At 37.4% G+C, this 16,711-nt stretch overlaps 1 long non-coding RNA gene across 2 annotated transcripts in view; it reads right to left on the bottom strand.

Annotated features, from left to right (window-relative positions):
• LOC114625408 overlaps positions 1-16,711 on the bottom strand; it is an 86,624-nt gene that overhangs the window by 7,130 nt on the left and 62,783 nt on the right. The window lies entirely within an intron of this gene.

The following is a 16,711-nucleotide window of genomic DNA, read 5'->3' as shown; positions in this document are numbered from 1 at the left end:
AGAAGAAGAAGAAGAAGAAGAAGAAGAAGAAGAAGAAGAAGAAGAAGAGAAAGAAAACTACAGGTGAACATTCCTTATGAACATAGATTCAAAAATACCAATAAAATACTTGCAAACAGAATACAGATATATATCACAAAAAATATGTATCGTGACCCAGATAATGTTATTCCTAAGGTAAAGGGGTATTTCAACACAACACACATTAAATCAATAAATGTAATAAACTATGTGAGTGGACTTAAAGACAAAAATAGCATAATCATGTCAATAAAAAGCCTTTGACAAAAATCCAGTATACCCTCATAATAAAAGTCCTAAAGAATATTGAGCTAGAGGGAACATACCTCCACCAAATAAAAGCTACATATGAGTATATATGAGAACCCCACAACCAATGTCATCCTAAATCAAGACAATTTTTGAAGCAATCCCACTAAAGTCAGTAACTAGATGGAGTAAATATAATGTTTATCTCCATGTTAAAAGGAAGATATGGTCACTAAGCCTCCAATCAAATCATTAGTAAATATCAAAGCCACAATTCAAACTTAAGTGTAGTCTATTTTAAAAAATTTAAGTTCTTTACACATTAAGAAGGACTTGATGGCAGGTGTTTACTTGGAGACAAAAAAGAAAATATCTGATGTGAAAAAGTGCCAGTAAATACAATCAGTACTAAATAAATCATGAAAAGAATATTGGCAGTTTATATCATTCTGAAATGGAATATTTTAAGAGAATCCCCGAGCCAGAAAATCTAAGTCTGAAGTGTCTGGAGCAAAGTAATAAGTGTTGAAAAAGTGAATAATAACTTGTCATCACACTCAAAGGTCATGTCTAAGTCTATGAATTGGTGAATCAAAGGTTAGAAGTAAATATGTACAGGAGGTGGGGTGCATTATGATGTGAGTACAGATATAGTCAGACTATTCTAGGCTAGCTGCTATAATGAATGATTGATAAGCATGTCAATTCAACACAGTGGAATTTCGTTAGTCTTGTGTCATAATACATGGAAAATACATGTATCAGAAAAAAACGAAATAATGACTATTCTATGTCAAAAAATTATTTGTGCTCTGGGATAACATGAAGTATCATCATGCCTTTCCATTAGAAGAAGATAATAGAGATATGTGTTTAGAATTTATTGGGCTATACTTGAAATTTTCACTCATGTTTCTTTGACCATAGTTCAGTCACATGACTGACAAATTTCAAGGACTGTTAGAAGAGGCATCAAATTCATATTTCTACAAAGTGATAATAGAATTTAGTGACACACTAATAGTTTCTGCTCCTGAAGGACAAACAACATGTGCCATGCTTAGGGCTGAGTCACTCAGCATTTCCTGCATAACTGAAATTGAGCACATGATCATAGTGTACATATATAGCTTCTCCATGTTGTAAATTGCTATTTTGTGTCAATTCATCAGAATTCTCCAAATCTACATATATTCTGAGCTTTTATTGGTCCCTAACTCTCATTTTAGCCATAGGATGTGCTTTCATCAGTATGAGACAGAAGTGACAGCATACAAGTCCAGGCAGAGCACAGGCCTCTAGAGACTTTGGGTTTTGTTTTCTCTTTTGTCTGTTTCCTATGACAAAAAAAAGAATATGCTTCCATTGTTCTCAGAAGAAAGGTTAAGATTCTACACAGAGCCTTACCAACCTAAGACAGAAGTTCATTGCTTTTGGTAATGCATATTCCATAATGGGTAAAGAAGGCATTCTTGTCAGAAGGACCAAAGACAGGCTCAGTCTTGTTTATGCAATAAAAAAGGGGGAGATGTAGAGAGCTTTTGGGACTGCCTGGCAGGAATCTGACATTGGCCAAGGACAAGGACGTGGGATATAGGCAGGAATCTGACATTAGACTAGAACAAAGAAGTAATTTCAGGCAGGAATCTAAATCCTGAGCTAAAACAAAGAAGTAATTACAGGCAGGAATATAAATCTTAGGCTAGAGCAAAGAAGTAGGCTTCAAGCATGAAAATGACTTTGGGCTAGGACAGGGAAGTATGGTCAGATATTTTGGTCATCCTGATAAGCCCTTAGAAATAGTGATCATAGGAACAATCACAGGACTCTGTTTATTGCCTTGCTTATTCTTTTACTATTCATGTTTATTATCTTGCTTGTTCCTTGACTATTTGCATCTATTGTATTTCAAGTTTTCAACCTAGAACTGACCTTAATACTTGCATGAAATCAAAATGCTATAAAAGCAAAAGGAGGAGGAAGTATGGGATAGGAGGTTTATGTGGGAGGGAATGGGGAGAGGGGTAACATCTGAGATGTAAATAAATAATATATCCAATAAAACAAAAGTATGACCAGATGAGGGCAATTTGAGCTGATCATGTTGGAAGCATCTGAATGTGCCATTTGACTACTTAAACATATTAAGATGATTTGCAGTTGGTTTTACTTTTCTTAGAATCCCATGGCATCAAATGTCTTTCTATTGAAAAAGAAAAAATGATATTATAGAGAGGGAAAAGGTAAATGTTATTCTCAATTTCTAGGTAAAGCTGTCAGATCGAGGAAGTTTTTGACATTTCATTATAAGTAGAAGTACTTTGTGTAGTCTTCATTTTATACTCAAGATAACTTTGCAGTTCAGTACATTTGTTCTAAATTCAGGCTCCCATCAAAAGAAAAGCAAAAACAATTAGAAAGAGAGACTTTTGTTTGAAATAAGTATGACTGCATAAAATGTATTGATAAAAACAGTGAATAATCTTGATCTCTTGATAAATTACCTACTCTAGAGAGCATGGGCAGCTCTTGTAGCATCTATCGAGAAACAAAGAGATCCTGTCAAGATGACATCTGCTTCTTCAGTGGAACATATTAGGAGTCATGAGGTTTTAAATATGACACACTGAGCAGCATCATGTACTTAATCAGCTGCCAAGGAGGAGTTTGCCTTTCTTCTTGGGAATTCTTTGATTCTAGAATGTAAAACTTTCCATGGAAACTGTAAGGCAATGTTCTTCCTATGTGGTTGCAAACCCCTAACCCCTTCAGCTCCTTCATTCCTTTCTTTAACTCCTCCATTAGAGACACCATTCAGGATCCTGTGCTCAGTCCAATGGTTAGATGTCAGCATCCACCTCTGTATTTTTCAGGCTCTGGCAGAGGCTCTCAGGAGACAGTTATATCAGGCTCCTGTCAGCAAACACTTCTTGGCATCCACAACAGTGTCTGGGTTTGGTGACTGTATGAGATGGATCCTCAGGTGGGGCAGTCTTTTAATGGCCTTTCCTTCAGTCTCTGCTTTACACTTTGTCTATGTATTTGATCCCATGAATATTTTGTTCCCCTTTCTAAGAAGTACAGAAGCACCCACATTTTGGTCTTCCTTCTTTTGAGCTTCATGTGGTCTGTGAATGGTATCTTGGGTATTCCAAGAATTAGAGCTAATATCCACTTATCAGTGAGAGTACATACCATGTGTGTTCTTTTGTGATTGGGTTACCTCACACAGGATGATATTTTCCAGTTCCATCCATTTGCCTAAGAACAATTTCATGAATTCATTGTTTTAGCTGTGTAGTACTCTATTGTGTAAATGCACCACATTTCCTGTATCCATTCATCTGTTGAAGGACATCTGGGTTCTTTCCAATTTCTGGCTATTATAAATAAGGCTCCTAAGAACAAAGGGGAGCATGTGTCCTAGTTGTATGCTGGAGAATCATTTGGGTATACTCCCAGGAGTGGTATAGCTGGATCCTCAGGTACTACTATGTCCAATTTTCTCAGGAACTACCAGACTGATTTCCAGAGTGATTGTACCAGCTTGGAATTTCACCAACAGTGGAGGAGTGTTCCTCTTCCTTCACATCCTCACCACCATGTGGTGTCACCTGACTTTTGATCTTTACCATTCTGATTGGTATGAGGTAGAATCTCAGTGTTGTTTTCATTTGCATTTCCTTGATGACTAAGGATGTAGAACATTTATTTAGGTGCCTTTTGACCACTTGAGTTTCCTCAGTTGAGAACTCTTTGTTTACCTCTGTACCCCATTTTTGAATTGTGTTATTTGATTGTCTAGAGTCTAATTTCTTGAGTTCTTTGTATACATTGGCTATTAGTCCTCTATCAGATGTAGGATTGATAAAGATCTTTTCCCTATCTGTTGGTTGCCATTTTGTCCTAATGACAGTGTCCTTTGCCTTACAGAAGCTTTGCAATTTTATGATGTCCCATTTGTCAATTCTTGATCTTAGCACATAAGCCACTGGTGTTCTGTACTGGAACTTTTCCCCTGTGCCCATGTATTCAAGGATCTTCCCCACTTTCTCCTCTATTAGTTTCTGTATATCTGCTTTTATGTGGAGGTCCTTGATCCACTTGGACTGGAGCTTTGTACAAGGAGATAAGAATGGGTTGATTTTCATTCTTCTACATGTTGATGTCCAGTTGAACCAGCACCATTTGTTAAAAATGCTATGTTTTTATAACAAGGACATACGCTCAACTATGTTCATAGCAGCCTTATTTATAATAGCCAGAAGCTGGAAAGAACCCAGATGTCCTTCAACTGAGGAATGGATACAAAAAATGTGGTACATTTACACAATGGAGTATTACTCAGCTATTAAAAACAATGAATTCGAGAAATTCTTGGGTAAATGGATGGAACTAGAAAATACCATCCTGAGGGAGGTAAACCAATCACAAAAGAACACACGTGGTATTCACTCACTGATTATTGGATATTAGCCCAGAACCTTGAAATACCCAAGATTCAATTCACAGTCCACATGAAGCTCATGAAGAAGGAAGACCAAGTGGGGGGTGATTTGGTCCTTCTTAGAAGGAACAACAAAATACTCAAGGGAGCAAATAAGGAGACAAAGTGAGGGACAGAAACTGAAGGAGGGGCCATCTGGAGACCATTCCACCTGGGTATCCATCCCATAGACAGTCACCAAAGGTAGATGCTGATGAGGAAGTCAGGAAGTGCATGCTGATAAGAGCCTGATATAGATGTCTCCTTAGAGGTCTGCAAGAGTCTGACATATTCAGAGGCAGATGCTTACAGCTAGCCATTGAACTGAACATGGGGTTCCCAATGGAGGAGTTAGAGTGAAGACTGTTGGAGCTGAGGGGGTTTGGGGCCCCATGAGGAGAGCAGCAATACCAACCAACCAGAGCTCCCAGGGTCTAAACTACCAGCCTGGGAGCACTTAGGGAGGGATCCATGGCTTCAGCTGTATATGTAAGGGTGGAGGGCCATGTCGGGCATAGACAGGAGAAGAGATCCTTGGTCTCATGAAGGCTGGATGCCCCAGTGGGTAGGAATTTGAGGGTCGGGAGGTGGGAGTGGGGGAGGGATAGGTAGTGGTACATCCGCAGAGAACCAGAAGGAGGAGTGAGGGGATAGGGCGTTCCTGGGTGGGGGGGAGATGGGGTCAGGGGATAACATATGAAATGTAAATAAAACATCCAATAAAAAAATAAAATAAAATAAACAAAAAAATGCTATGTTTTTTTTCCACTGGATTTTTTAGCTCCTTTGTCAAAGATCAAGTGACCATAGGTGTGCAGGTTCATTTCTGAGTCTTCAATTCTTTGGTTTTTTGAGACAGGATTTCTCTTATAGCCTGGGCTGTCCTGGAATTCACTCTGTAGACCAGGCTGACCTGGAACTCTGAGTCTTCAATTCTATTCCATTAATCTTTCTGCCTGTCTCTGTTCCAATATCATGCAGTATTTATCGTTATTGCTCTGTAGTACCACTTTAGGTCAGGGATGGTGATTCTCCCAGAAGTTCTTTTATTGTTAAGAATAGTTTTCTCTATTTTGGCTTTTTTGTTATTTCAAATGAATTTGAGAATGGTTCTTTCTAACTCTGTGAAGAATTGAGTTGGAATTTTGATGGGGATTGCATTGAATCTGTAGATTGCTTTTGGCAAGATGGTCATTTTTACTATGTTAATCCTGCCAATCCATGAGCATGGGAGATCTTTCCATCTTCTGATATCTCCTTTGATTTCTTGCTTTAGAGATTTGAAGTTCTTGTCACTCAGATCTTTCACTTGCTTGGTTAGTGTCACACCAAGGTATTTTATATTATTTTGACTTCTTCCTTTCCAATTTGCATAACTTTGACCTCCTTTTGTTGCCTAATTGCTCTGCCTAGGACTTCTAGTACTATATTGAATAGTTAGGGAGAGAGTGGGCAGCCTTGTCTAGTCCCTGATTTTAGTGGGATTGCTTCAAATGTCTCTCCTTTTTTTTTTTTTATGTTGGCTACTGTTTTGCTGTATTTTGCTTTTATTTTGTTCAGGTATGGGCCTTGGATTCCTGTTCTTTCCAAGATTTTTACCATGAGGGGGTTTTGAATTTTGGCAAATGCTATCTCAGCATCTAGTGAGATGATCATGTGGTTTGGTTTTTTGAGTTTGATAATATGGTGAATTATGTCCTTGCATTCCTGGGATAAAGCCTACTTGCTCATGATGGATGGTTGTTTTGATATGTTCTTGGATTCAGTTTTTGAGAATTTTATTGAGTATTTTTGCATCAATACTCATAAGGGAGATTGGTCTGAAGTTCTCTTTCTTTGATGGGTCTTTGTGTGGTTTGGGTATGAGTGTAACTGTGGCTTCATAGAACAAATTGGGTAGTGTTTCTTCTGTTTCTATTTTGTCAAATAGTTTGAAGAGAATTGGTATTAGATCTTCATTGAAGATCTGATAGAACTCTGCACTAAAACCATCCAGTCCTGGGCTTCTTTTGGTAGGAAAAGTTTTAATGACTGCTTCTATTTCTTTAGGGGTTAGGGGACTGTTTGGATAGTTTATCTGCTCCTGATTTAACTTTGGTACCTAGTATCTGTCTAGAAAATTGTCCATTGCATCCAGATTTTGCAATTTTGTTGAGTATAGGCTTTCGTAGTAGAATCTGATTTTTTTTTAAATTTCCTTGGTTTCTGTTGTTATGTCACCCTTTTCAGTTCTGATTTTATTAATTTGGATACTGTCTTTCTGCCCTCTGGTTAGTCTGGCTGAGTGTTTATCTACCTTGTTGATTTTCTCAAAGAACCAGCTCCTGGTTTTGTTGATTCTTTGTATAGTTCTTTTTGTTTCTACTTGGTTGATTTCAGCCCTGAGTATAATTATTTCCTGCCATCTACCCCTCTTGAATGTATTTGCTTCTTTTCATTCTAGAGCATTCGGGTGTGTTGTCAAGCTGCTAGTGTATGCTCTCTCCAGCTTCTTTTTGTTGGCACTTAGAGCTATGAGTTTTCCTCTTAACACTGCTTTCATTGTGTCCCAGAAGTTTTGATATGATATGCTTTCATCTTGATTAAATTCTAAAAAGTCTTTAATTTCCTTATTTCTTCTCTGATCAAGTTATCATTGAGTAGAGTGTTGTTCAGTTTGCACATGTATGTGGGCTTTCTATTGTTTCTGTTGTTATTGAAAAACAGTCTTAGTCTATAGTGATCTGATAGAATGCATGGGGTTATTTCAATTTTCTTGTATCTGTTGAGGCCTGTTTTGTAACCATTATATGGTCAATTTTGGAGAAGGTACCATGAGATGCTGAGAAGAAGGCATATTCTTTTGTTTTAGGATGAAATGTTCAATAGATATCTGTTAAATACATTTGGTTCATAACATCTGTTAGTTTTGCCGTGTCTCTGTTTAGTAAAGTACCTTTTATAAATGTGAGTGCTCTTGCATTTGGAACATAGATGTTCAGAATTGAGAATTAATCTTGGTTGATTTTTTCCTTTGATGAGTATGAAATATCCTTCCTTATCTTTTTTGATAAATTTAAGTTGAAAGTTGATTTTATTCGATATTAGAATGGGTACTCCAGCTTGTTTCTTGGGACCATTTGCTTGGAAAAAATTGTTTTTCAGCATTTTACTCTGAGGTAGTGTCTGTCTTTGTCACTGAGATGCATTTCCTATATACAGCAAAACGTTGGGTCCTGTTTATGTATCAATAGATATATACCTACAACACACTCCCACATGTAAGGCTCAGAGAACAGTGTGGAAGTGGGGTCAAAAAGACTGTAATATCCAAAGGATCAGGGAGGATTTTGTTTCTTTGTTTGTTTGTTTGTTTGTTTTTATTAAATGAGATTGTGTCACCTACAACTAATGTCAGAAATTATACCCATAAAGTCTCACACCAACATGAATACTACCTAAATATGAACTGAACACAGAATACACCAATCGGTGTGCTGAAATGGACAAGGAACCTACTTTTATATGAAAGAGATATCCTTTAGAGGATCAGATGCCTCAGTTAAAAAGTGAGAATGCATAGGCATTGGGATTTGTATAAAGACAAATTCTCCTTTACTTCTCCTTCTAAGCCAAATCCATTCTGCCCTCACTCTCCCATCTCAAATATGCCAGGACCTCTCATTAGTCAAAGGCCATTTTAATTATTTGGCAATTAGCGATAAAAGAATTACCTGGAAGGCAGCACTGGATTTTGACAGGAGAGCTAAGAATATGTATTAGAGTCAGGTACAATGTACTTTGTTTCCTTGAAAAAGGTTATATATCATGCAAAGGAATTTGGATTGTGTTGCTGGAAATTAATCAGGGAGGTTTAAAATTGGATTGTGGCACTATGAGAAGTTATCAACCTATTCTTGTGCAAACCAATCCAAGCATTGCCCTTAACCTTCGTATTAGTTACTTATCTCATTGCCACAGCACTGTTCCTGACCAAAGGAACTTCAGAGAAAAAGTATTTACTTTGGCTCACAGCTTGAGTGTCCAGTCCTTTGTGATGACAAAGTGGGACTAGGATTGTGAGACAACTGGTCTTACTGTGTTTGTAGTCAGAATTTAGAATGTAATGAATTCTTGTGTTTAACTCATTTTTAAAAAATATATTTTGTTCAGAATACCAATCTATGTAACAGATGCCACCCACATTTAGGATGGGTCTTCCCACTTCAGTTAACCTAATTGTTAGTGATTATGCTGGTTTAGTAAAGTTGTGGTTGTAGGCTCTCTTCCAAGATCCATGAATTCAATATCCCTGGGTAATTGGGTAGGTTTCTAGTACCAGGCATGCTTTCCTTCTCGATTGAGTCTTAACTCAAATTAGAGAGATGTTGCTTACCACCAAGGTATGTATACTACTACTACATCCTTAGCGTTATCATGCTGTTCTGGTTTTTAGTTCATACGCATCATAGCTGGATAGGACTGCTGGTCGCCACCCTCTGAAAACTTGTATATCACCTTCTTCAGCACCATGACAGCTAGTTCTCAAGGAGGAGGTATTTAAAGACAGTTCTAGCTCAGGGGCTTCTGGACCTTTTTTCAGAAATGCTTGGTATCTTCAGCAATAGGGACTTACATTCCCATCTGGGAAGGAGGGGACAACCAAGGGCAATATCAACAGGCTATATATCTTAGGAGTCCCTTTGAAAACCCTAACCAACAACTCAAAAGAAGGTTTCTCATGTCTGGTATTGGCAAATAAGAAATGTAGAGAGTAGATAAATAATCTTCCCCATGAAAGAGTGTACTAATTGGTTATCTAATACCAAATGGTAAGCTCTGAGAACATATGTAAAAGTAACATTATACATATTGAATATGTTATATTTAGGATTATGTGTTTATATTATATAGGCATGCAATAACAACTGATGAAAAACAGCAAATGTTAAAGCAAAACTGTTACAAGATAATGACTAAGATATTCTAATATTGGCTTGTCTAGAAGCAAAGTCTAGAAGCCACAAGAATGAAATCTCTTAGTAGGATATCATCTTGAAATATGATCTGAAGCTTTCCCTGGGAAATCATTTGTCTTTCTATTGAGGTTTGGTACACATAAGACTTACTTACTCCTTGCTTTGAATGACATAGTTCATATCTCCCCATATTCTACACTCCCTACTACTTTTCAATGTTTCTAAAATCCTCTTCTAGTTTATACAACTGTTTTAGATCTATCTTCTGTCTTTTTCAATGGGTTCTCAATGATTTGTAGTCTGTACCAGATTGTTCATCTACTCAGTGCTCAATACATAAAGTTCATGCCTGCAAATATCAGAGAGTAAAAGATTATGTAGAGAATAACATCTTCATGAGAACCTTTAGGCAAAAAAAAAATGTATTTCCCAATAACATAATTCATTGAAAAGTAGTTCCATAAGTCATTAAGATATGCAATATAAAAGAACCTATATCCAAGGTCAAATAACCCAGGAAAACTGTGGCTTAAACAAAGCTGTGTAATTTTCTTCACTATGGGACTTCTTTGAGTCTTACTGCACTAATATGAACCATGAATCACCAAAAAGTAAATATAGAACACAGAAGATTTCAAACTGATTTAGGTCACGGAAGCGCCCCCCTATTTACTGAAGATATATCAATGTCTTTTATATTCCAGTGTTCAGAAAAATCATGGTTTCAGAAACACTAACCACAAATAATGTGTCTCAGTCACAGGTTACATAGGAGAGTAAAAATGATGGAAGACATTTTCTGAAAAGCCATGTTCTTCCCTTACCCTGAGTGACCCAAATAGTCCTTCTTCCACATGGGAAATTGATATTACTCTGTATTTTCGTACTTCTGGCAATGCAGCTTGGCTCAAGTGACCTTGAGAAAGTTATAAACCTAGCTCAGGCATGGTTCTTCCATATATGACAACTAGACATAAAGATCTATCTTCCCACTGGAGTTCCCTAAGGTATAAGAATTAATGGACCCATTCCTAAGGAGTGATGTGAATTCCTTGGGGGAAGTCTCTATGTAAATACAAAGTCTTGTCATCTTAAATGCTGTGGATTTATGTTCTGAATTACACAGTGACAACGAGAGAGAGAGAGAGAGAGAGAGAGAGAGAGAGAGAGAGAGAGAGAGGGGGGGAGGGAGGGGGGGAGGGGGGGAGGGAGAGGGAGAGGGAGAGGGAGAGGGAGAGGGAGAGAGAGAGAGAGAGAACTTCCATTGCCTTTCAAAGCTATAGAAATCTTATCAACACTTAACCTTTTGGCCATTGTCATTGTAAATAGCATCCTCCCCTTTTTACATGGAATTCATACTTATTATTATTATTTGGTGAATTTCTAAGATGTGACAGCAGTATACCCATGAAAGCCACAAATCTTTAGTATTTGAGCATTTATAATCTAAGGAGTAGAAATAATAAAACTTGCAATGTGTTCTACATGAAAGTTATAACTAGTTACACAACAGAGGGGAGGGCTAGCATAGAAAAGCATGAATCAAGTTTCTCAGTATTTATGAAAATTACCCTGTGAGACTGAATTTTTAAGTATTTACTTGTATTATGTGAAATTAAAGAAAGATTTTATGTTAATTTAAAACAAAGCACATAATTTGTATCAAGGAATAAAGAATGTTTTGGTGATGGGTGAGTGGTATTTGAGACACTGAGTTCAAACTGGCTCAGATGCTTTCCCAGGTAGGCCAGTGGGAAATTTTTATTGTTAAATCAGTGATTGGACCATGAAGCAATTTCCTGATGCAAGGTTACAATGTAGATTAATAAGTCAGGCTAATTAACAATCCATCATTTCATACATTTACTTTTGGGTTGTAGGCATTTAAAATTTCACTCATTTCTCTTTTAAATTTTAGTTTTATTTATATGGATGTGGCAAGCCTGCTTATCTTCCTGTGCAACCAATGCATACAATGCCTGTGAGTATAAGAAGTTGTTATGCCCCCTTGGAACTAGAGTTTTAGGCTACCTGGAGTTATAGTGAGCTATTTCACATGGGTGCTGGAACTGAGCCCAGGTCATCTGCAAGAGCAGTAAGCACGCTTAAGTGTAGAACTGTAACTCCAACTCCTAAAATCTAATTTCTAAACCGATTTCAAATACACAGTATTTGTCATAGCTTCCATTCTGTACAACAAATCACTAACTACATCAATTTTCACTTAGATTTTCTTCCCCAGACATTTAACAGTGAACCAGGGAAAGAAGTGCAAATAGTAAAATAATCTAAAACATGAACAAGCTGTCTTCGTTCCTAAATAGCTGCAGCAGTGATAGAAAACACATGGTATTGATTTAGTAACCTCGACTAATGTTGTTTTGGTTGTGGGTGATCACTAGCTAAGTGGATATGGTCCGTGAGGTTCAGAGAGAACAGCTGGTTACATTCATGTTACAATTTTTCTAGGACTCTTGAGCTTTGTACCTAATTTATTCTCGTGTCTTACCTGCCCCAGGGAACTCTTTGTTAGCACTGAGTTCTTTTTCTGTATAAATGCACCCTTCCCACCTTGAGAACTGCTAGCTCCATTATTGCGACACTTCCTCTGCTTTTATCTCTTAACCTATAATTTTCCTTTTGCTCCCACTCTACCTCAAGAAAAGCTTCTCAGTCCCTTAGAGATAAAATGACAAATGAAAAGTTTTTCAAATCCATGCTGAATGCTCAGTTTTTATTCAAAACTGTCACCCAATTTAGAGTCGTGGGTGACTCATAGACTTTGCTTTGTCACTTCTGCATGCCCCTTAAAGTATCAATCTTACTATAGAATTATAAATTACCCCTGTGGAGTGGATGGACTTACAACAGTTATTCTCTCACTCTTTTGATTCTCCAAAACACCCTGCTAAATAGTCCCATGGATTTGCAAGAAATGGTGAGATGATGCAACTGGAGATTAAAGGTACTTAGAGAACTTTGAATTTTCAAGACATGTCTTACTCATATTCACTATGTACTAAGTATGTACTGCATGTTACAATGGCAAAAATAAATCTTCCTATTCCATCTCTTGATTCAGGACACAGAAATTGCCCATGTCTTGCTAAAGGGAACAATTCTTTTTGTTTTAATTTAAGTTTGGAAATACTTTTAATGACAACCTGATGTTTCATTGCATGACTATATGATAATTAATCTGAGCATGTCCCCAGTTTTGAAGTGTAGCACATTTTAAAGTTCTTTGTTTGGTAGATGTATGGTATGTATGTATGTATGTATGTATGTATGTATGGGTGTATATGTGTTTGTATGTATGCATATATGTGTGTATACATACATAAATTCCAAACCTGTGATGGTTTTATTGGTGCCCTTTAATGTTTAAAAATAATTTTAAGTTAATGTACAAGTTAGTCAGTCTCACTTTAGAATTTCCATACATGTATGCCATTATATTTTGCTTTGGTTTGTCACCCACACAGAGAATCCTCATGTCCCCCTCTTACTTGTAACCTCCCTCACTTCAGTTTATATTTCAATTTACATTCCTCATAAGCTTCAAATATACAACCTGTGATTAATACACACAAACTAGTATAATATGTTTGTTATGGGTAGCTTTATTTGATCTAAAAGGGAACCAAACCCTTGAAAAATATCAAGGGAATCAAAGAAACTAATTTTTCCTTGTACATGATGTTTCTATGCAGTATGGCTATTTATCTCAAAATGATGTATTACATTATAAATAATTATTCTATACTGATATATCAAATTAGAGTTTTGACCTTAATTTCCTAGCTAAACTTACGTTACCTCTTTAAACCCCCCCCAAGAAAAACCAAAGTTCTTTCATTCTGTATTCCATTTGTCATATAGAGTTTTGAAAATTATTCTTGTGCTTACAATAAAATACATTCATTTCCAATATATAGTTCTTCCTGAACCTTTCAGAGAGCTGAAGTCACAGAGCAACCAAGTAAGAATGGCAAGCATGCAGAGCAATCAGTGCCTTCACATATGGCTGGTTGAATTGGACAATAGTAGAGCTTCTTTGGAAACTAAGTTTCATAGTCCATTATCACCAAGGTCGGAGCATGATAGCATCCAGGCAGGAACAGTGTAGGAGGACCTGAGAGTTCTACATCTTCATCTGAATTCAGATCATTTCAGATCTTCATCTGAAAGCTGCTGGGAGAACACTGGCTTCCAGACAGCAAGGATTAGGGTATTAAAGCCCACTCTCATAATGACAAAACAAGGCCATATCTCCAAGTAGTGCCACTCCCTGGGCCAAGCATATACAAACCATCATAGCTTCTTAACATGGAAGACAGAAGTCTCACAGGATCCCACCAATAGACAGCGAGCTGCTGGCAATTAAGAAATGCTTACTAGAATAAATTATCTCCTCTATGGATAAGCCCCTAACTGGTTATGCAATATCAAGTAGTCAGCCCTGAAGTCACAGTCACATATACACAAGTAGCACTAAATGGACTGAGAAGGTTATATATATATATATTTGTGTGTGTGTGTGTGTGTGTGTGTGTGTGTGTGTATAACACAATTATAATAAAAAAAGTCATGGTTTTGGGCGGAAACATGGGAGAGAGCAAAGGTGTTATAAGGGAAGAATTGGAGGGAGGAAACAGAAAGGCAACATGCTGTAATTATATTTTAAAATGATTTAAAATGATTAAAAGTAAGCAAAAACGTACAAATACTATACTATAACAGACTAATTCAATTGTCACAGGGTTATATGTTACAATCCTAAAATCATCTGCATTCTAGTAATTAAACAAAAGAAGAAATTGTATATAGTGGGATTCTCACTGTCAGAAAAACAAATTACAAAGATTTAGGGAGCTAGGTATACTACCTAATAGAGCTTACCCAGCATGCACAAGACCCTAAGTACAATGCCCAATAAACTAGAAAAAAATGATCTCTTTGTGGTATTAAATAGAAAAGGAACTTGATCTTAGTAGTATAAGCTTATAATCCTAGCTTCTCCGAGGCTACAGTAGAAAAACCACAAGTTTAAGGCCAGTCTAGCCCACTTAGTGAGACCCTGTCTCAAAATAAAAAGTAAAAGAAGAGTTTAGGATGTAGCTAAACTACAGGGGTATAGCATTTTCAAAACCCAGCATTAAAAAAAAAATGGATGAAAGGGACAGACTAGGATAAACCTTATGGTGCCACATTGACAGGGACTCAAATTTATAACAATGCACAACTGAAAAATTATCTTTTCCACTGGAGTTTCACTGAGGATGCAAAAGGATTATTAAGGCCAGGTCCTATGCCCAGCAGTAGCTGGCCAATACAAAATGAACTCAGGGCATATTTGGAGATTCTTTTTCTCATAATGCTTTGCCAGGGCTTTTTTTGTTTTGTGCCTAGATTAACACAGATGCTCAAACAGGCATTTGCCAACACCCAAAGCTTCTTTACAGTTTTAATATCCATTTTTAAGCCATGGAGCTTCAGTGTGTGTGTGTGTGTGTGTGTGTGTGTGTGTGTGTGTGTGTGTGTGTGTGAGAGAGAGAGAGAGAGAGAGAGAGAGAGACAGAGACAGAGAGAGAGACAGAGAGAGAGAAGAGAGAGACTTGAGTATCCATGGGATTTTGATATTTGTAAACAGTCTGAAACCAATCCTCCATGGATTCCAAAGAAAAACTGTAGTACATTTGTGGCCAAAAGTGCCACTAGAGGGGCTGGCAAGAGGGCTCAACAGTAAAGTACAAACACTGCTCTTCAGAGAATCTGGGTTCATTTCCTAGCACTCATATCAGATGGCTCACAACTGTCTACCAGTCCAGCTCCAGAAGGTCTGATGCCTCTGGTCTCTGCAGGCACCTGCACCCATGTGTAAATACTCATATGCAAATACACACCTACACATAATTTAAAATAATACAAATATTTTTAGATATTTGAGTTATATTAGAATTACAACTTTTCTCCCTTTCCTCCTTCCAAACCATCACATATTCCACTCCTCCACTCTCCTTTGAACTCACAGCCTCTTTTCAGATCAACTATTATTGCATTCATATATTGCATAAGTATATACATATGTACTCCCAAATGTAACTTGTTCAATCCATATAACTTCACTTATATGTACATTTTCAAGGCTGACTCTTTAGCACTGAATAAACATACTGATAGTGCCAGGTTTTGTGTGGGGCATGCCTACCTGTAATCCTGGCACTCAAGAGGTGAAAGCAAAAGAATCATGAATTCAAGGCCAGTCTAGGTTACCTATCAAGGTGCTGTGTTAATAAGTCAAAATAAAACATTAACCAATTATAAGTAGACACTATTCAGCAGATTGGCCAAGTGCTCAAGACATTTATCAGCAATAATAAATATCTACACCATGACCCTGTGATAAGGTGCCCTGAAAGAACATAAAACCTCTGGAGTAATCTTCCAAGAGTACCTAACCTCAGTTTGATCTTAAGAAGGAGCAGACTGGGATTGGAGCATGGTCATTCCTGGGATAAGCTAGAAACCTAGGACAAGGGAAACTCCGAAGACCTATGAGGGTGACCCTAGCTAAGACTCATAGCAATAGGGGATATGGAACCTGAAACAGCCACATACTATAACAAGGAAAGACTTCCAATAAAGGATAGGGACACCAACCCATCCAGAAGACTTTCTACTCACAATTTGTCCTGCCTACAAGACATGCAAGTATAAAGACTAAACAGAAATTGAAGAAATGATCAACCAATAAGTGGCCCAACTTGAGACCCATGCCATGAGAGAGAGCCAACCCCTTACACTATTAATCATATTCTGCTATGCTTGCAGACAAGAGTGTACCATAACTGTCTTCTGACAGGATTCACCCACAGGCTAATGGAAACTGATGCAGATGATCCACACCAAACACTAGGTGGAGCTTTGTAAATCTTGTGGAAGAAGACGAGGAAGAGGAAGAGGAAGAGGAAGAGGAAGAGGAAGAGGAAGAGGA

This window comes from Grammomys surdaster, unplaced genomic scaffold (genome assembly GCF_004785775.1).
Source record: "Grammomys surdaster isolate TR1022 unplaced genomic scaffold, NIH_TR_1.0 217, whole genome shotgun sequence".
Lineage (NCBI taxonomy): Eukaryota > Metazoa > Chordata > Mammalia > Rodentia > Muridae > Grammomys > Grammomys surdaster.
The sequence above is the reverse complement of the archived record's forward strand: the minus strand, read 5'-3'. Positions and strand labels throughout refer to the sequence as shown.